The following is a 17,534-nucleotide window of genomic DNA, read 5'->3' on the forward strand; positions in this document are numbered from 1 at the left end:
GCCGGAGTCCAGCTTTCTGACAGCTGGGTAGTGAGGAGTGGGATGGTGGATGGGCCGTGTCTCCTGGAGAGATGGGAGGACAAGCTAAGGTGCAGGATAGTGTTAAACTGCTCTGGAGACGCTGAAGTGGCAGTCGCAGAAGAAGTGATGGAAGTTGGGACTGAATCTACAAGAGAGTGGAGGTTAAAGGATGAGGAGGAGACAGCTATAGGCAGATGCTATGAACTGGGAGGACCAGCAAGGAGTCTCTGGTCATGCTGGATTCTGCCCAGGGCTTCTGAGCTGGGGGTTGGGACGATGGCAAAGCACCTCTAATCTGGGTACCTATCTGGCCCCCAACACTTTGTCCTGTGGCATTAGGGGCAGGAAGCACAAATGCCCATTTCCACAGTCTCCTAGGTGAGAGGGTTGTAGGTATGTTCCCTTGGGAGTGGTCGAAACACTTTCATTAAAGGTAGGGCTGTGTGAGTTGGGGGTGGGCGTTTAAATGAGAAGTGGCCCCCAACCCCCTCTTTTCCAGCTGAGATGGGGGAAGAGTGAAAAAGCGAGTGGGTTTTTTCCCCAACAAAATCATATTGTCATTTTTTTTTTCCACCAACAAAATTGATTTGACACTTTCATGGGCCGACGGAATTTCAAACAAAACAAAAACACCTTAGTTTCTTGCAAAATATTTTGTGAAATATTACCCCCCTCATCCCCCCTCCCCCGTCTCTGGTGTGCTTCCTGAGAAGTGTATTGCATTGGTCCCAGAAAGACACCGGACTAGAGATGCTGAAATAGCTCAGTGATCATCAGGTGGAGAAGCGCTGCCTGTGATGGAGAGCAGAGATCTCTCTTCTTTGTGTAAGTTTAAAACAAAAAAATCCACACAAAGATTTTGCTCCACACGCTTAAAATCCAAACTGCCCCTTTTTGCTCCCAATTGCAGGGGGCAGCTGGTGGCCCAGCGACTCTGATCTCAGAGGCTCCAGTTACTGGAGTTTAGAGATGAGTTCCCCCTTTGCACTCCGCGCAGTCATTTCCCTCCTTGCCCCGCATCTGAGTCAGCTAGGCCCCTGCGCGCCTCTCTGTAACGTGGGAGGGTGCTTGTGGGGAAGACGGCGCTCTCTTCTGTGCTTGGGGGGAGGGGACGGAACAGGCTTCATGAGCAAAATGATGGTGCCACCCCCAAGAAGTGGCTTAATGTGACCCTTTTGGGGAGGTGGGGGAGTAGCAAAACTGTATAGGAATGTTATACCGAGAGAGAATAATGGAAAGAATCCACTTAGTGCTCTCAGGGATTTAAACCATAGGTATGCACAGAACAGGTCCAGCAGAGGCAGGAGAGGGGCTAGCTCCTTCCTTCCTCTCCTATCTCCCCCTGCCTCCATTCACACCTGCCGTGGTAGTGTGCCCCAGCTCCCGTCTGGATAAACTGCACCTCTTGGGATAATTCAACAGCCTCCGTGGCTCTCACGGGACTGCCAGGCAAAGGAGAAATGACTGTGACAGCTCTAATGGCAGGTGTCACCAGGTGGCACCGTCCTAGTCATCCATGTTCTTAGCATGTGAGCAAGTTTTCACTCTTGGGGAGACATGCTGCCGGGTTGTGTTTTGAGAGTTTCTGTGTAGAGGCAGCCTGGGAAGAGAGGTTGCTATGCAAGCAGGGGAGTTGGCTCTCTGCCTTGGTCTCCGATGCCTCAAAGAGGAACAGGGCTCTGCTGTTGGGCCGAGATTCCTGGAAGAAGGGATGGCTTTGCATGCGCTTTTGAGCGCCTCTATTCCCGGACTGGTGTGTGTGTAAAACCAAGGAGTTACCCTTGGAGTGTACCTGGATTCTTTGACTTTAATTTCTCCTCCAGACATTGGTGACTGCTGACCAGCAAGACTCCAGACATTGGCGACTGCTCAGCAGAGATGTTGTAATGGGCCGCTGGGCAACACAGCCGTCCTATGGGACTGGCTTTTGATCATGCCTGGAAAATTCATCCCTCCAGCTTCTCTCTCCAGGCCCGCAATCCTGTTTAGCCTTTTAGAATTTGTTTGTTCTCTGTTTCAGATCTGATGAAATATTTGCTCTTGGGAAACCATCTGCAGCAAGCATGTTTGAACAGTGTTCTGGAGGGCTAGGTAGTTGGTGTGTGTGTGTGTATATATATATATATATATATATATATAAACAATATGTATATAAACAAATCTTAAGCAAACAAATCCACATTAGTAGCTTTATCAAGAGGTCATCTATTCAGAGTTCTTGGCCCATCTCTCCTGTTCTCATTAGTTCCTTTTAAAATTAGCTGGCAGCTTCTGCTGGAATGGCTATTCCTGTGATGGGATTGGAGCTAAATAGCTTAGAGGCGATGAGGATTTTGTTCATTAGAGCCCAAAGCAGAGGCAGAAACGCGAAAGCCGGCAATAAAGAGACATCAGCTTTTAGGTTTGGTTAATGGCCTTTAACACCCACCTCCCCAGAATCTGGCCTGTACTGTTTTAAAACAGGAACTAGCAGGCCTCAGGGCGACGTCAGGGATTTTTTGGTAAATTACAAAGCTCTCTATACGGATCAGCTTTCTCCACTCGATAGTCTGACTTCCCCTGCTTGAGACCGGCAAGCGCTTTGAGAAGTAGCTTGAAAGCTTATCCCAGGGCTGTTGCTGCTTCTGTGAACGCCTTTCTGTCCTCTCCTGAAACCGAAGAGAGGAACGAGGGAGGGGAGGGAGCAGTGGGAGACGCTCTGGGAGGGTTTTTAAGGCTGCTCGGTGCAAGTGGAGAAGCAGTGGAATGAAACTGTGCAAAGAATGACTGACTTGTGACCCAGGTGGGCATAGAGAGGCCTTTCCATTGTTCGCTGCTGATCAAAACTTGCTGCTGGAAATAGCTTCTTTGCTCATGATTCTTAATAAGGTGCCGCTCTAATGTTTTGGTTTTTGTGCGGGGGGAGAGAGGGCTTGGTTTCCATTGCTGGGCCCTCCGGGTTTGGGAATGCGCTGGTGTTTGCTAGCACAGATGTGTCTGTAAAGGTGATGGTGTGGAGTTGGAGGCAGAGCTGTAGCTGTCTGACGTTCACTCTCTCTGATGCTTTTCCGGTTGTGCTTTACTTGAGCCTGTCTTGCCTCCCGAGTGGAAATGAGAGGCCAATCCGGGGTCAGGACTTGGCTGAGTCTCATTCCCACCCCCACGGCTAAAGAACCATTGCAAATACTTAATCTTAAATCTGTGCTCCTAATGAGCTGGCCCACATAAGTGGATCTAAATAGTGGTGAGTTCACTAGGGTTGGGTATTTCCTCCCTTGCTGGCTGTTGGGGGAGATGCTGCATAAGGGGCACCTGACTGCTGGGACAGTCCTAGCCAGGGTCTCCCCTTCTCCAGTGCACATGAGGCCTGATCCTGTGAAGCGAGCGTGCATGAGCCTGGGTGTTATCGTACACGCGGTCTGTCTTGCTGAGCGGCTGCTTCTCCAGCAGTAGCACTGCCAGCTCTGCTGCTCACGCCTGCACCCACATACTCAGTCCAAGGCCTTGCCCACCCTCCGCTTTTTGCTCTGGTATCAGCCAGCCTAGGGTGAGACAAGCTGGTGCATCCTGGTTGGGTTTCTACTGCAGGAGCTCGACTAGCACTCGGGACAGAGGGACCAGGACTGGATGGGCACGAAGGGCGAGTGTGCAGGTGCTCTCTTAACAAGATTGAGGTTGTTGGTGGGGTAGGGAGGGATAGGCTGGCCCTGGTCCTGGACCTGCCTTGAGATGGCTGGTCTCTGAACGTGGCCCCATGTGCATGGAGCCCAGGGCCAGGTGTCCAACCCCCTGGAGAATAGGAGCCCTGCATGAATCGTTCGGCACTGGCTAGTACTGCTAGGGGTCTTATCCTGGGTTTTCCACGAATGCATCCTCCACCGGCTTATGACTGAGGTCCCGTGTGAGCAGGGAGCAATGTGCAGACAGAGAATAGAGAAGGGCCTGGGAAACCCATTCACTCAGTCTTGCTTCCCCCCTGCTTCAAGTCTCCAGCTGCAGCGGGAAGCCAAGCCAGCTGGCAACGTGCCTCTGTGAAATGCTCTTTGCTGGAAATGTCTCTGCTGCGTTCCCGAGAGCCGATGGCTCCAACCCGGTGCTGAGCTTGAGGCCAGGGCTGCAGGTAACTCCTCAGAGGGGACTGTCCGGGCCGTATCAGGGACTCGGTGCCAGCACAGGCGGGTGAAAGACATTCCTGAGAAAGCAGGGGCGACTAAGGGGCTGGGGATTGCAGGGGGCTCTCCCAACCATCTCTCCCTTTCTGGCTAGGTGGGGGCGCTCTGGGTGGCAGACCCAGGGTTCCACTGTGCAACACCTGACACCGTGCAGTGCCTGTGAGCCTAAGGAGTAAAGCATAGGACAGTATCCGGTCAAAGCTACAGGGGGGAATGTCAGGACGCTCCACGGCCCCTCGTCATGCAAAAAGTGCCCTGCAATTTTCCAGGACCACGAGTGTTTGGAGTCTGTTTTGCATCCCCAGCAGGATGGCCCAGCCCAGCGTGTTGATTCGTGGCTCCCTCTCAGAGGGGAGGAAAGCCACCAACTGACCCACCGTCCCCACTGCCTGCCACGCTCTGGCTTCTCCTGGAAGGTGTCTCTCAAATGCTGTCCAGACCTGACCCTGCAAAGCTTCGGGGAGCTGCTGAGGTCACAGCCTGTGGTGTTCATTCCGCCTCAGCTGGGTGTGGGGTTAGACTCACCCTCATTTATCAGCAGTGTGGTGCTTGCAGTGTCTCTGAAGTCCTCGGTGTGGGGTTCTGGGGCCCTTTGGTTCTCCCTCCCCAGTGCCCTGCTGGGAAGAGCTGGCCCCCAGGCCCTGCAGAAGCCATTGGCACAGCTTCCAGTTCACCCAGAGGAGTCAGTATAGAGCAGGATGTGGGGCGATAGCTCTGAGCCCGAACTCGAGCTCAAGGGTTGAGTGGAACAAATATGTTCCCATGACTCGACACGTGACGAACCCACGTGTCTTTTCCGTAGCGCTGACAGGCGGAGCAGGGCTCATGGGCGTCCAGGCTTCCAAAGCTAACAGCGGCTACTGGGGCGGTAACAGGAGCTGATCCTCCAGGCACCTGGAGATGGCTGCATTGGGCATATTAGCAAGAGTCTGATTTTCAATCTCTCTCTAAACGGTGGGCGCAATTCTGCCAGGGAGGGAAACAGCAGAGGCAGAGATGATCCGAGAACGCAGGCAGGTGGCTTCCTTGGGTGTGCTTTGCTCGGAGTCATCTGAAATACTCCAGCTCCCTGAGGGGAGCAGTGCAGAGAGACAGGGCTCTGGCAAAGCCCAGGCTCTGCCCCTGGGAAGCCGGGCACTGCAGTGACAGCTTCCCTCACCAGCCATCTCTCGGATGAGCTTCTTGCTCCTTCTGCATTGGGAGCAAGGGAAGTCAGTCATGCCCACAGGCACAGGAAGGGAGTGCTGCTGAGTGGTTAGAGCCGGGCACTGAGTTGGGATGGCTGGGTCCATTCCTGGTTCTGGCAGACTCTCCATATAACCTTGTTCAAGCCACTCTAAACTGGGTCAAACGGCCACCTCGCCAGTGGGTGATGCTTGTGCCATGTTTGTGACGCACCTCGGGCCCCCTGGCTGATGTGTGCTATGCACTGGGGCTGCAAAGAAGCCATTAAAGTGAGGGGCCGTTTAAAAGGCTGGGGACTCCCTGCCTGTGTGATGCGGGGTCAGTGACAGGACTTGGCTGAGTCTCTCCTGTTTTCTCTCTGACGGTGTCTTTTCCCATCAGTCACGTTGGCCGGAATTTTCAGAAGTGCCCGAGTGGATTTCTAGCCACACCTGGCCGGCGGGGCTCTGAGCTCTCGAAGCTCCAGCCCGTTATTAGTTATTCCCTGGCATTCCCCTCCCTACTGGCTGTGCCCTGGCAGATATTTAAAGACATATTTATATAGTGGAGCTGATTTTCCGCTTAACAGGCCCCGGGGGTGAAACCAGAAGCTATTGGTTTATGATGCAGCAGGGAAAACATAATGCAATTCCTAGGCACAATCCTAGCCATTCAGCCGGTGGAACGAGCTGAGGTTCTGGGGGATCATCTTGGCCAGAGATAATCAGGGCTAGACTTTGCACCTGTCTATGATGGGAGAGTCAGGAAGGTTGGAACTGGTTGTGTCACAGCTTGTGTGCGAGAACTAATGATTCACTTAGAACATAACATAACATAAGAGCAGCCACCCTGGGTCAGACCAAAGGTCCATCTAGCCCAGTGTCCTGTCTGCCGACTGGCCAATGCCAAGTGTCCCAGGAAATGAACAGAACAGGGAATCATCGCGTGATCCATCCCCTGTCATCCATTCCCAGCTCCTGGCAAACAGAGGCTGGGGACACCATCCTTCACTCCACATGAGTCTCCGTTAGAACCTTGAACCCACAGTAATTTGCATCATCCTGTCTTGGTGAAAGAACTTAATTGTCAGACTCTGGGTCAGACCCCAGACCTTGTCCTTTGCTCCTCTGCCAGCAAAGGAACTAACAGCTGGCACGACTGTCCGAGATAGCAAATAGAGGGATGGATGGAAGAGCCCCCTAACCTTCAGTCCTGTGTGGGGTTGGGGGGACCCTGTTATCTCACACTGAGCTTCCTATAACCAGAGAAGAGTTGGAGACTCAATGAGGTTCGTTGGGCACCTCCATATGGCAATTTAATTTAAGCTGGGAAGTGATCAGACACTATGGGTGGGCAGCTGGTGTGCTGAGACCACTGCCTGTTCTGCTGTGTGCTGACCACTGTCACCTGATTGTTTTCCTCTGCTTCCCCTCTTGGAGCAGGGACTGTCTTTGTACAGCGCCTAGCGCCTTGGCGCCCTGCTCCACAACCACAGTACATATAATGACCGTGGTGATGGCAGCTGTTGCACTCCCCGTAAGGCAGCGGTCCCCAAATTGTGGGGCATGTCCCCCAGGGCGTGCTGAGGAACATTCAGGGGGACATGCAGCGAGGACCAGGCTAGCCCCCATGGAGGGTGCAAGGGAGTGCCACATCCCCAGCCCCGCTCCGCCCCCAGCCCCTCTCCACTCCCAACCCTGTTCAGCCGTAGTCCTGCTCGGCCCAAAGCATGCAGATGGCAGCCCCACTAGATTTGCTTAGCCTTGAAGAGTCCCAGAGGAATAATTATCTAGCTGGGAACCTCAAGGGCATGTCATATAGGTCAGGCCCTGCTTTATTACCCTGACCTTTAGTGTGAAAACAAGGGGTTGTGTGGTGAAACACCAGCATCATACATGTGGGTTGCACAACCTTACGGTGCTGCATCCTGCCTCGACCCCTTTCCTTGCACGCTGTGCTGTGTTCCCCTCCCTGGCTGGCCGTGTAAGCTCTTCCAGGCAAGCACTTGTGTTTGTAACGTATCTCGTGCCCTGATCACATCACCCTAGTTACCAGTAAACCGACTGGAGTTCGCTGCTGCAGAAAGTCAGCAAGTTCAGTCTTGCGTGGCTGGATTGTTTTAATCCTCCCGCCTTCGTTGTGCACAGCAGTTCAGGTTTCCCCTTCTCTTGGTGTGCCGGACTCCGTACTTCAGGGGTGTAAACCGAACTCCTGTGGGAGGCCAGGACGTGGGCTTTTCCCTGCACACCGCAGTGCTTAATTGGCTCCCTCCATTATGGTGTTAGACCTTCCTTTGAAACACAGGGTGTCAGGCACGGCCGGATTAGACGGGTTTGCTGGACCGGATCAGGTCACTGGCACGTTACGTGCGCTTTGGGCCGGAATTTCCTCCCTACTGGAACGGAATCCAAGACAGATGCTGAATTTTCAGGCAGTGTATTAAGGAGAAGCTGAAATCTAGTGGAATAATGTTGGGAAACCCGCTCACCCTACAAACAACTCGGCTAAGGTGCCAAATTGCTCCTGTATTCTCCCTCCGCTCCTTTTCGTTTCTGGTTCTCTGGTTGTGGTCACTGCCTGAAATGTCTTCACCTGAAGGCCCTGTCCGCTCAAGTCTCCCCGCTGTGACTTGCAACTTCAGAGACGCCTTCCCCGGCCCGTCTCAGCACCCGTCCGTAAGCTGAAGGCCTAGGACACAGCTGTGTCAAAGCTGAACAGATCTTGTTAGGGGACTCCACATGTTAATTGCAAAGACGCCGGACCTCCCCTTACCTTGTCTCTCTCAATTGCAAAAAGAGGCATGAATCCAGCTGTGCAGGAAAGGGCTGCCTTTGTGAACAGATGCTGCCTCACGAAAGGGGGCGTCGAGCTCCCTCGGGCTGCAGGAGAGGGTAGGGAAATTGAAAACATCTGGATCTGTTCAGTCTCTTCCTCACATGGTCAGGTTTGTTCCTGGCTAGCTTTTCGCTTCCGAAGGGGCTGGCCCAGGCTTTGGTTTTGAAATGTACAGTGCAGGGAGCTACAGTCCTGTTGATTTGGTTGTCCACTTGCATCACATCCAATAAAGCTTTCAGCTGAAGAGGAACGTGCCCTTCCGGTTTTGGGAACACTTGCTGTGTTCTTTGCCCCTGTCTGGAGAGGAGTCTTAGGGCAGGTCTACACTACAGAATTACTTTGGTGGAACTACGCCGCCCCAGGGTGTGAACCGCCCCCCCCCGAGTGCCGTAGTTACACCGATTTAAGCGCCAATGTAGACAGCGCAGACGTCGCTACTGCCTCTCAGTAGGATTAACTACACTGACGGGAGCGCCCGTTGATGTAGAGCATCTTCATTAAAGCGCTACGGCTGCGCCGATATCAGCGTTTTATGTGTAGACCTGCCCTTCGAGTCTGTCTACACTGCAGTGGGGAGGTGCGATTGTGGCACATGTGGACATAACCGAGCTACCTTTGAGCCCCGTAAGCTGGCGACTTGGAGCGCCTTCTGGCGGTTCAGAGAGATGCTATGACAGCGGAGCCCTAACTCTGACTAGACAGAAGGAAAAATTGCAGAATGAGCCATATGGGACGAGCGGCTTCCCCATCCTGTCTCTCTCCACCGTACCCAGCTTCCTTTGCCATAGCCTGAGAGTTCTCTCTACTTCTCCCTCACGCCATCTTCCATTCAGCAGGGACCGGCGCAGAGAGCTTGGGCCTTCCTGGCCGGTGGGTGCTCTGCCTCTCAGTGGAAAGGGCTGAAGCGTTGTCCTAGGGAGGAGTGGGCGCAGCGCTGGCTGTCCCTTGGGGCTTCTGAGCCAGGCAGTGAGGGAGCTTGGGTCAGGCAGCCCTGCAGCTAATTGTCCCCGCAGGAGCCCTAGGAGCTGCAGAGCAGTTGGAGGCTTCTCAGCTCTGCACCTGGCTGGCATAGGAGCCCCAGCTGTGGTCTGGTTCCTCCTGCCCCCCGTCCACCTCCAAAGCCACCATTAGCTGGCCAAACTGGCCGAAAAGCTATCCCGCCATTGTCATAAACAGATAGCTAAGGGTTAATGTTCTTTTACCTGTAAAGGGTTAACAAAAAGTTACCTGAAACACCTGACCAGAGGACCAATCAGGAAACAAGACTTTTTCAAATCTGGGTGGAGGGAAGTTTTGGGTGTGAGTTCTTTGTTCTTTGTCTTGGTTCAGTGACCCTCTCAGCTCTGAGAGTGATCTTTCTATCTCCAGGCTTTCTAATGTTCTGTTTCCAAGTTGTAAGTACAAGGATAGTAAGACAATAGGTTTATATTTTTTTTTGTATTTACATGTGTGTAGTTGCTGGAATGTGTTAAATTGTATTCTTTTTGGATAAGGCTGTTTATTCATTTTTTCTTTTAAGCAATTGACCCTGTATATTGTCACCTTGATACAGAGACCACTTTATGTCCTTTTTCTTTCTTTTTATATAAAGCTTTCTTTTTAAGACCTGTTTGAGTGTTTTTCACTGGTTAAGGCTAAGAAACGAAGGGAGTGGGAAAATCTCTTTGTGTTAGATTTACTAAGCCTGACTTTGCATACCCTCTGGGTGAGAGGGGAGAGAGATTTGATCCCTTGGTACTTGTGTTTCAAGGACTTGAAGCAGGGAGTATCCTAGGGTCCCCAGGGCAGGGAAATCTGGGAGGAGGTAAAGAGGGGGAAGGGAAGTGGGTTATTTCCCTTTGTGGTGAGACTCAGGGGATCTGAGTCTTGGGGGTTCCCCAGGGAAGGTTTTGGGGAGACCAGAGTGAGCCAGACACTGGAATTTTTCTGGCTGGTGGCAGCGATATCAGATCCAAGCTGGTAATTAAGTTTGGAGGTTTCATGCTAGCTTCTCATGTTCTGAACTCTAAGGTTCAGATCTGAGTAGGACAGTTATGACAGCCATGGGTCCCCTTAGCCCCGATGGCCTGAGCTTCCTCTGCCACTGGCCAAATGGGCCCTGCTCGTGGATGCATTTCGTGGGGCATCTCTAGAGTTACTTGGGTAACATGAAAGGCTCCCCCCACCCCTCCGTTCTGTGACTGTGGCCCTCTGCCCTGCTCTGCTGCCGACACCGAGCGTGCCACACACTGCAGGGAAGTGCTTGGGCTGGGGGCTAGCACTAGGGGTTGTGGAGGTGACCTGGTGCGTGTGAAGCACGTGTGCTGTGTTAAACCGAGCCTGCTTGTGTTCCTAATGCTACAGGAAGCAAGGGAGGTCTCCTGTCTAAACGCACCTTCCATCAGGCTGAACAACCTTAATGCGGCTCTTCCCCAGAAAACCCTCCCCTCCGCCACCTGCCTTCCCAGGCCCCGGCAGGATGTGAGGCCTGGTCTACACTATGAGTTTAAGCTGATTTTAGCAGCATTAAACCGATTTAACGCTGTACCTGTCCACACTATGAGGCCCTTTATATCAATATAAAGGGCTCTTTAAATCGGTTTCTGTACTACTCCCCAACGAGAGGAGTAGCACTGAAATCGGTATTACCATATTGGATTAGGGTTAGTGTGGCCGCAAATTGACGGTATTGGCCTCCAGGCAGTATCCCACAGTGCTCCACTGTGACCGCTCTGGACAGCAATCTGAACTTGGATGCAGTGGCCAGGTAGACAGGAAAAGCCCCGCAAACTTTTGAATTTCATTTCCTGTTTGCCCAGTGTGGAGCTCTGATCAGCACGGGTGGCGATGCAGTCCCAAATCCAAAAAGAGCTCCAGCATGGACCGTACGGGAGATACTGAATCTGATCGCTGTATGGGGAGACAAATCTGTTCTATCAGAGCTCCGTTCCAGAAGACGAAATGACAAAGCGTTTGAAAAAAATCTCCAGGCTACACAGTGCTGCGTGACAAGCGTAACAGAAAGCCAAAGAATCAAATGGACGCTCATGGAGGGAGGGAGGGGGTACTGAGGACTCCAGCTATCCCACAGTCCCCGAAAATCATTTGCATTCTTGGCTGAGCTCCCAATGCCTGTAGGATCAAACACATTGTCCGGGGTGGTTCAGGGTCTATCTTGTCAATTTACCCCCCTTCCCCCTCCGTGATAGAAAAGGGGAAAAATCATTTCTTGACTTTTTTATACGTCACTCTATGTATACTGCATGCTGCTGGTAGACACGGTGCTGCAGCAGTAAACAGTAGCATCCTCTCTCCACCCCTCCCCGGTGGCAGACGGTGCAGTAGTACTGATAGCCGTCCTCGTCATGAGCCCATGAGTGCTCCTGGCTGGCCTCAGGTGAGGCCGGCCAGGGGCGCCTGGGTAAAAAATAGGAATGATTCCCGCTCATTCCCAGTAGATGGTACAGAACGGCTGGTAACTGTCCTCATCATAGCAACTGGGGGCTGAGCTCCATCCGCCCCCTCCCTTTCATGCGTAAAGAAAAGATTCTGTACTGCCTGGACTATCATAGCAGCAGGATGCTGGGCTCCTCTCCCCCGCACCGCTTAATGTCCTGCCTGGACTATCATAGCAGCTGGAGGCTGCCTCCCCCCCCATTTTATCTCACTAACAAGTCAGTGTTTCTTATTCCTGCATTCTTTATAACTTCATCACACAAATGGGGGGGACACTGCCACGGTAGCCCAGGAAGGTTGGGGGAGGAGGGAAGCAATGGGTGGGGTTGTTGCAGGGGCACCCTCCGTGAGTGGCATGCAGCTCATCATTTCTGCGGGATCTGACACGGAGCGGCTGTGCTCTCTGGTTCTCTAGTACACTTGCCCCATATTCTAGGCAGGACTGACTCTATTTTTAGATACCATAAAGGAGGGATTGACTCAGGGAGTCATTCCCATTTTTGTCTTTGCGCCCCCGGCCGACCTCAGCTAGGGGCACCTATGACAGCAGCAGACGGTACAGAACGACAGATAACCGTCTCTGCTATCATGCAAAGGCAAATGAATGCTGCTGTGTAGCGCTGCAGTACCGCGTCTGTTAGCAACATCCAGTAGACATACGGTGACAGTAAAAAAACACTGAATGGGCTCTATTGTTGCCATGCTATGGCGTCTCCCAGGGCAATCCAGGGGAAAAGGACGCGAAATGATTGTCTGCCGTTGCTTTCCCAGAGGAAGGAATGAGTGACGACATTTACCCAGAACCACCCGCGACAATGATTTTTGCCCCAGCAGGCACTGGGATCTCAACCCAGAATTCCAAGGGGCGGGAGAGACTGTGGGAACTATGGGATAGCTATGGAATAGCTACCCACAATGCAACGCTCCGGAAATCGACGCTAACCTCGGACCATGGACTCACACTGCCGAATTAATGTGCTTAGTGTGGCCGCGTGCACTCGACTTTATACAATCTGTTTTACAAAACCGGTTTATGTAAAATCGGAATAACCCCGTAGTGTAGACATACCCTGTGAGCGGAGTGGAAAGTGACTAACCGAGCAGGCAGAGGTGCACCCAGATTAAAGCTCACATCTCTGTCCTCGATTAGTTCCGTGCTTGTGTCTGTCCGCAGCCCTCTTGCCTCTGGAAGTGCCCGATCTCTGCGTGCAGAGCTGGCGAGCAAATCAGCAGAAATCCAGACACCACATCACTGCTAGGCCAACCAACCATGGCGGACCTGTTCTTTGACTTGCTTCTTTCTTAGGCCAAATGCAGCAGGGAGCGATCTTTGCTGAGGTTCTCCAGGAACGGCCTGTTGGGTTTTTTTTATCTTTTCATTGGTTTCATTTTCAGAGCCAGCAATTCCCTCCTTTCCCCCTCCAGCACTGTGGTGTGACTAAGATCAATTGTTTCTCCTACACAGTACTCCTCACGCAGATCAGCTGTGCAAAAAAATGGCCTGAAGGCAAAGGAAGGGAAAGTTTAGGCCAGACCTTAAGGAAGATAATTCTCAGCCCCCAGAGCCATCAGGCCAGAATGCCTAGGGAAGCTGGCAGAGGCACCAATGCTGCAGATCAAAGCAATGAAGAACAATGTTGCAAAAGGCAGATGATCTGAGGGCTGACAAGCCCCTTCTGCCCTTGCGCACAGCCCATCACCCCCTCAACTCCCACGGTGCGCTTGGGGTGCTCAAGGAATGTCGGCCCAGATGCTACACTCCCTTGAGTCAGGAGGGAAGGAAAGCAGCCAAAGTTCCTCCAGTAACCCGGCTATGAAATAAGCTCTACTTTCCTGAAATATTGCCAGGTGCAACCTTGGGTCATGGGTGATAACGAATTTGGTGGCTTCTCCCCACTTTTGTGTTCATGCACCACCTGTCTGATGCAATGTTGCTGGATCTGGACTAGTGGGGAGGGGCCAGTAGCTCCGAGTGGAAGTGAATTGTCCTCACCATGCGTGAGCCCTGAGACAGGAATAACACCAGGAATGCTCCGGACCAGGGCTGGGTGGGAAGGTAATCCAGGACCTCCCTACCTGGCAGGTAACTCAAGCTCCCGTTATGTCTGGTACAACATACTTAACTCTGCCCATTGAAAACACAGCTCGCTGTTGGTTTAACTGAGCCAAGTGTGTGCTGCTCCGGCTGATCTCCTGTTCGATGCCTCGACGGAGAGCAGCCTCCCCATTACCCCAGGCACGGAGACGTTCTTGCTGTGAAAGTCAGGCCCCTGCGGCGCGTCCCGTCGCTGGTTGTTGCATTAACATGGACGTTTGTGTTGGTACAGCCTGGCCGTAATGAGCGACAGTCTGCAAATATCCGCCCGCGAACGCCGAGGGCTGGGTGGTCTCCAGCACACACTGGCAGCACGGGGGCCCTGCCAGCGAGACCAATGCCAAGTGGTGAGTAAGCAGTGGCAGCTGGTCTCCTCCAAAGGAAAGCCGCTCTGTGTGTGTGGGGGAGAGAGGGAGCTGAGCAGTTCCTGTTCCACGTCCCTTCCAGCAGCCCAGGCTCGAGGCAGTGTCACAGAACCATCCTCCATAGAGCCGTCGGGTCAGCTAGTCTAGCCCCCTGCCAAGACGACTTGGTACTTTCCAGTGGGATGTAGCTCGGCTTCGGGAAGCAGGGAAAAGCCTTCGTGCCTTCCCCGGGCTCCCTTGATGAGTCAGCGGTGGAATGGGGCGTGGGCCCCAGCCTTGTGCTCCGGGCATGAGAGCCTGGGATTACAGGCTTAGGGGGCAAAGCCTCAGGCTTGCTGCCTGCCATAGGGCTAAAGTCAGAATTCCTGTGCATGACGCAGCAGGTACATCTGGCCCCTTGGAGCAGTGTTGTTACTGTAACCCCGCCCCGCGCAAAGGCCAGGTGCCTGTGCCCACAACCGCTGCCTGTGCCGACCGGTTGTTTCCCTGTGCTTCCCCTGGCTGTCACTTTTCTCGTATTCGGGTTGTAAGCTGTTTGTGGCAGGGTCAGTCATTTCAGGGTGTGGGGGATGTGCAGTGCCTAGCAAAGCAGGGCCTCGATCCAGGTTTGGGTACCTAGATGCTAGCATAATAGAGATTATCACGTCACCTTCCCACAGCACAGAGGTTACCACACTTTTTGCCGGCACAACCCCATTGTAATGAATTATTTCCTGCCCCAGGCACCACGGAGGGTACCATCGTGAAGAGCACCAAGGCGTGCGAGGTCACTCTAGGAGGAACAAAATGGCATCCCCTGTGCACTAGGGATTGCAGTGATCCCAGCAGCTGAGGGCGTGATGTCATTTGGGTCCATGGCCCACTGTTTGGGAACTGCTGCTGTAGCACTCGTCATTTGAGGTTCTTGCAAAGCAGTAAATCTCCCAGTGCGCTGGGCCTTGGGCATTGTCCCTACTTTACCTCGGCAAATTGACGTGCCCAAGGGCAGTTAGTGGCCAAGCTGAGGGTAGATCCCAGGAGTCCGATTCCAAATACCTCCCCTGCTCTGACCACTGAGCCACCCTTCCCAGGCAGGAGTGGCTCCGGTACAGTGACATCATGGCCTGCCATGAAAGGAACCTTGTTGGTGTGGTTTCCAGGGAGCAGCTCGAGCAAGGCCTGCACCGAGGCACAGAAGGGACCACAAACCCAAGAGGAAAGCGATACCTTGTGGGGATCAGTCGGGAGGTGACCTGAAAGCCAAGCCTCTCCTGCTTCCCATTCTGAAGCAGATGGATTCCCAGCCAGTAATGGGAACAAACCCCTCCTGTCCCAGGGGCCTCCTCTCTGCTCCAGAGGCTGGTGGCAGGTTGAGAAATCTTTCTCCATAACACTTCTTGCAGGGGGTGAAGATCTCTAACCTACGCCTAAAATCTCTAGAGACTGTGGGGTCTGTCCGTGCTGCTCTGGCTTGCAAGCAAAAGCAGGGTGCGACCGAGAGAGACCCAGGCTGCTGGCAGCGGGGGACAGTAGACGGGGACAGAAGACTGGATGGCTGAGCATTGTACTGGGAGCCAGGAGCAGCTGCCCTGCCTCCCATGGCTTTGGGAGATTGCTGAATCTCTCTGGCACAGCTTTTCTATCTGCGAAACAAGGGCAGAACCTCCCACAGGCATGGAGGATTCAGGGCTGAACTGCTCTGAAAGGAGGAAAGTCCTGTGCCCGGGCCAGTGGTGTCCTGATGCCCCAGCATGTTGCCACGGGGTGCTAGGCTGCAGGTGCCATCTGCTGGGCAAAACTTAAACCCAAGATTCTAACCACGTGCAGCCATGATATATCCTAGTGGTTCTCAACCAGGGGTCCGGAGCCCCCTGGGAGCCATGAGCAGGTTTCAGGGGGTCCACGAAGCAGGGCCAGCATTAGACTCACTGGGCCCAGGGCAGAAAGCCAAAGCTCCCCTGCATGGGGCTGAAGCCTGAGGCCCTGAGCCCTGCCACCTGGGGCTGAAGCCGAAGCCTGAGCAACTTAGATTTGTGGGGGTCCCTGTGGCATGGGGCCCCAGGCAATTGCCCTGCTTGCTACCCCCTAACACCGGCCCAGGCTTTTATAAACAGAAAACCAGTTATTGGGGCACAGATGGGCCATGGAGTTTTTAGAGCATGTTTGAGGGGGAGGGGGGCTCTGAAAGAAAAAGGTTGAGAACCCCTGTTATATCCCACATGGCTACCCAGGAGGCAGGAGTGGTCTGTCCTTGTGTCCTGCCCAAATTCTACCTGGCCAGTCACTTAGTCTCCTTCAAATTCCTTACTAGAGTCAGCTGGAGGTGGCACTTTTCACTTCTTGTCCTAAAGTCCTGTGCAGTTGACACAGCTGCTGCATTGTCAGTAGTAGGAGGTGTGAATCTCTCTCTCTCTCTCACACAGACATAACGCGTTTGGATTTTGAAAGGTGCTGGTGAGAGATTAACCTATATAGGGCCAGTGCTTTCAAACCCAGTAAGCGGAGAGAAAAATTGCCTGGTTGCGAGCCAGCCTACCAGGCCTGGGATGTTACGGGGTAAGTCTAAGGTGTGCTTCCCTCGCTTTGAATCATTACGTGACCGCGTTCCTGCTGTGACGGGGGCTCGCAGAGAAGCTAAAAGCTAGCTCTGTCTCTCTGTGATCCTTTGGGACGAGTCGGCATTGCTCAGAACTCCTACAGAAAAGCTGCCCCGATGAAAGCATGGAGAGTCTCGCTGACTTACTCGCCGTGCTGGAGAGCGCTGGAAAGCTGGCAGGGATCAAAGGCGACGGCTTTTATTGGAGTCTGAACAGCTCGGAAGCTGTGAAATAAAGAGAACGGAGTCTGGCTGCCCGCCTTGGCTGCTACGCCTCTCTGCCCACCCCCCTGGGTGTGAAAGAGAACCTGACGTGTATGCAATGGCTCTCTGCCTCCAGCAGTATCTCGGCCTCCCTCTGAGCTCTGCAGCTTCCCCTGAGCGGGTTCAGTGCTGATCAGCGAGACCAGTAGATGGGAACACGGGGCAGCTGCAGGAGGTGCCAGTCAACAGGCCGCAGCCTTCCCTCGGGGCTGGTACTGGACATATTCCTGCAGCGTGGCAGTAGGAGGCGCCGTCTTTCAGGTGAGACTTAACCCCCAGCCCTCCTATCATGGGATTGTCTTCCATGTGGGGCTCGCAGCTGCCACTTCCCTCACCGCCCTCTGCTCCCGGTTTAGCTAGTTAGACGCTTAAAGCCGGAGCAAACGGTTAGCTCTGCCAAGTCTCTCTGCCCTCCTGCCTGTCTAAGTGGCTTTGCTCTCCCGTGGGACGGCCGGGTAAGTTTCTGGATGATAAGGGAACCGCAGTGCCATATCCTTCCTTTCACGCGGCTAGAGCAATGTGACCGTTCAAGCTGGAGACGCTGGGCAGAGCTGACTCCCTTTGGTGTCGCTAGCTGTCTGCCGGCTCTTGCTCCCCGCATGCTTTCAGCCTGGGCAGGTGCACCGGAG

The 17,534-nt window shown here is 53.5% G+C and overlaps 1 protein-coding gene across 6 annotated transcripts in view; it reads left to right on the plus strand.

Annotated features, from left to right (window-relative positions):
• The window catches only part of SEMA4G (semaphorin 4G), an 80,465-nt gene that overhangs the window by 7,481 nt on the left and 55,450 nt on the right, over window positions 1–17,534 (plus strand). For 3 of the 6 annotated variants that reach the window (XM_050958015.1, XM_050958009.1, XM_050958014.1), the window contains exon 1: window positions 7,495–8,227. The exons of 2 other annotated variants lie outside the window; for them this stretch is intronic. The gene's annotated coding sequence lies outside the window, so the exon portion shown is untranslated. Of the gene's footprint in view, window positions 1–7,494; window positions 8,228–16,725; window positions 17,167–17,534 lie in introns of those variants that run through there. One more of the 6 variants, XM_050958010.1, reaches the window with a different exon arrangement.

The sequence above is a fragment of the Gopherus flavomarginatus genome, chromosome 6 (genome assembly GCF_025201925.1).
Source record: "Gopherus flavomarginatus isolate rGopFla2 chromosome 6, rGopFla2.mat.asm, whole genome shotgun sequence".
Classification (NCBI taxonomy): domain Eukaryota; kingdom Metazoa; phylum Chordata; order Testudines; family Testudinidae; genus Gopherus; species Gopherus flavomarginatus.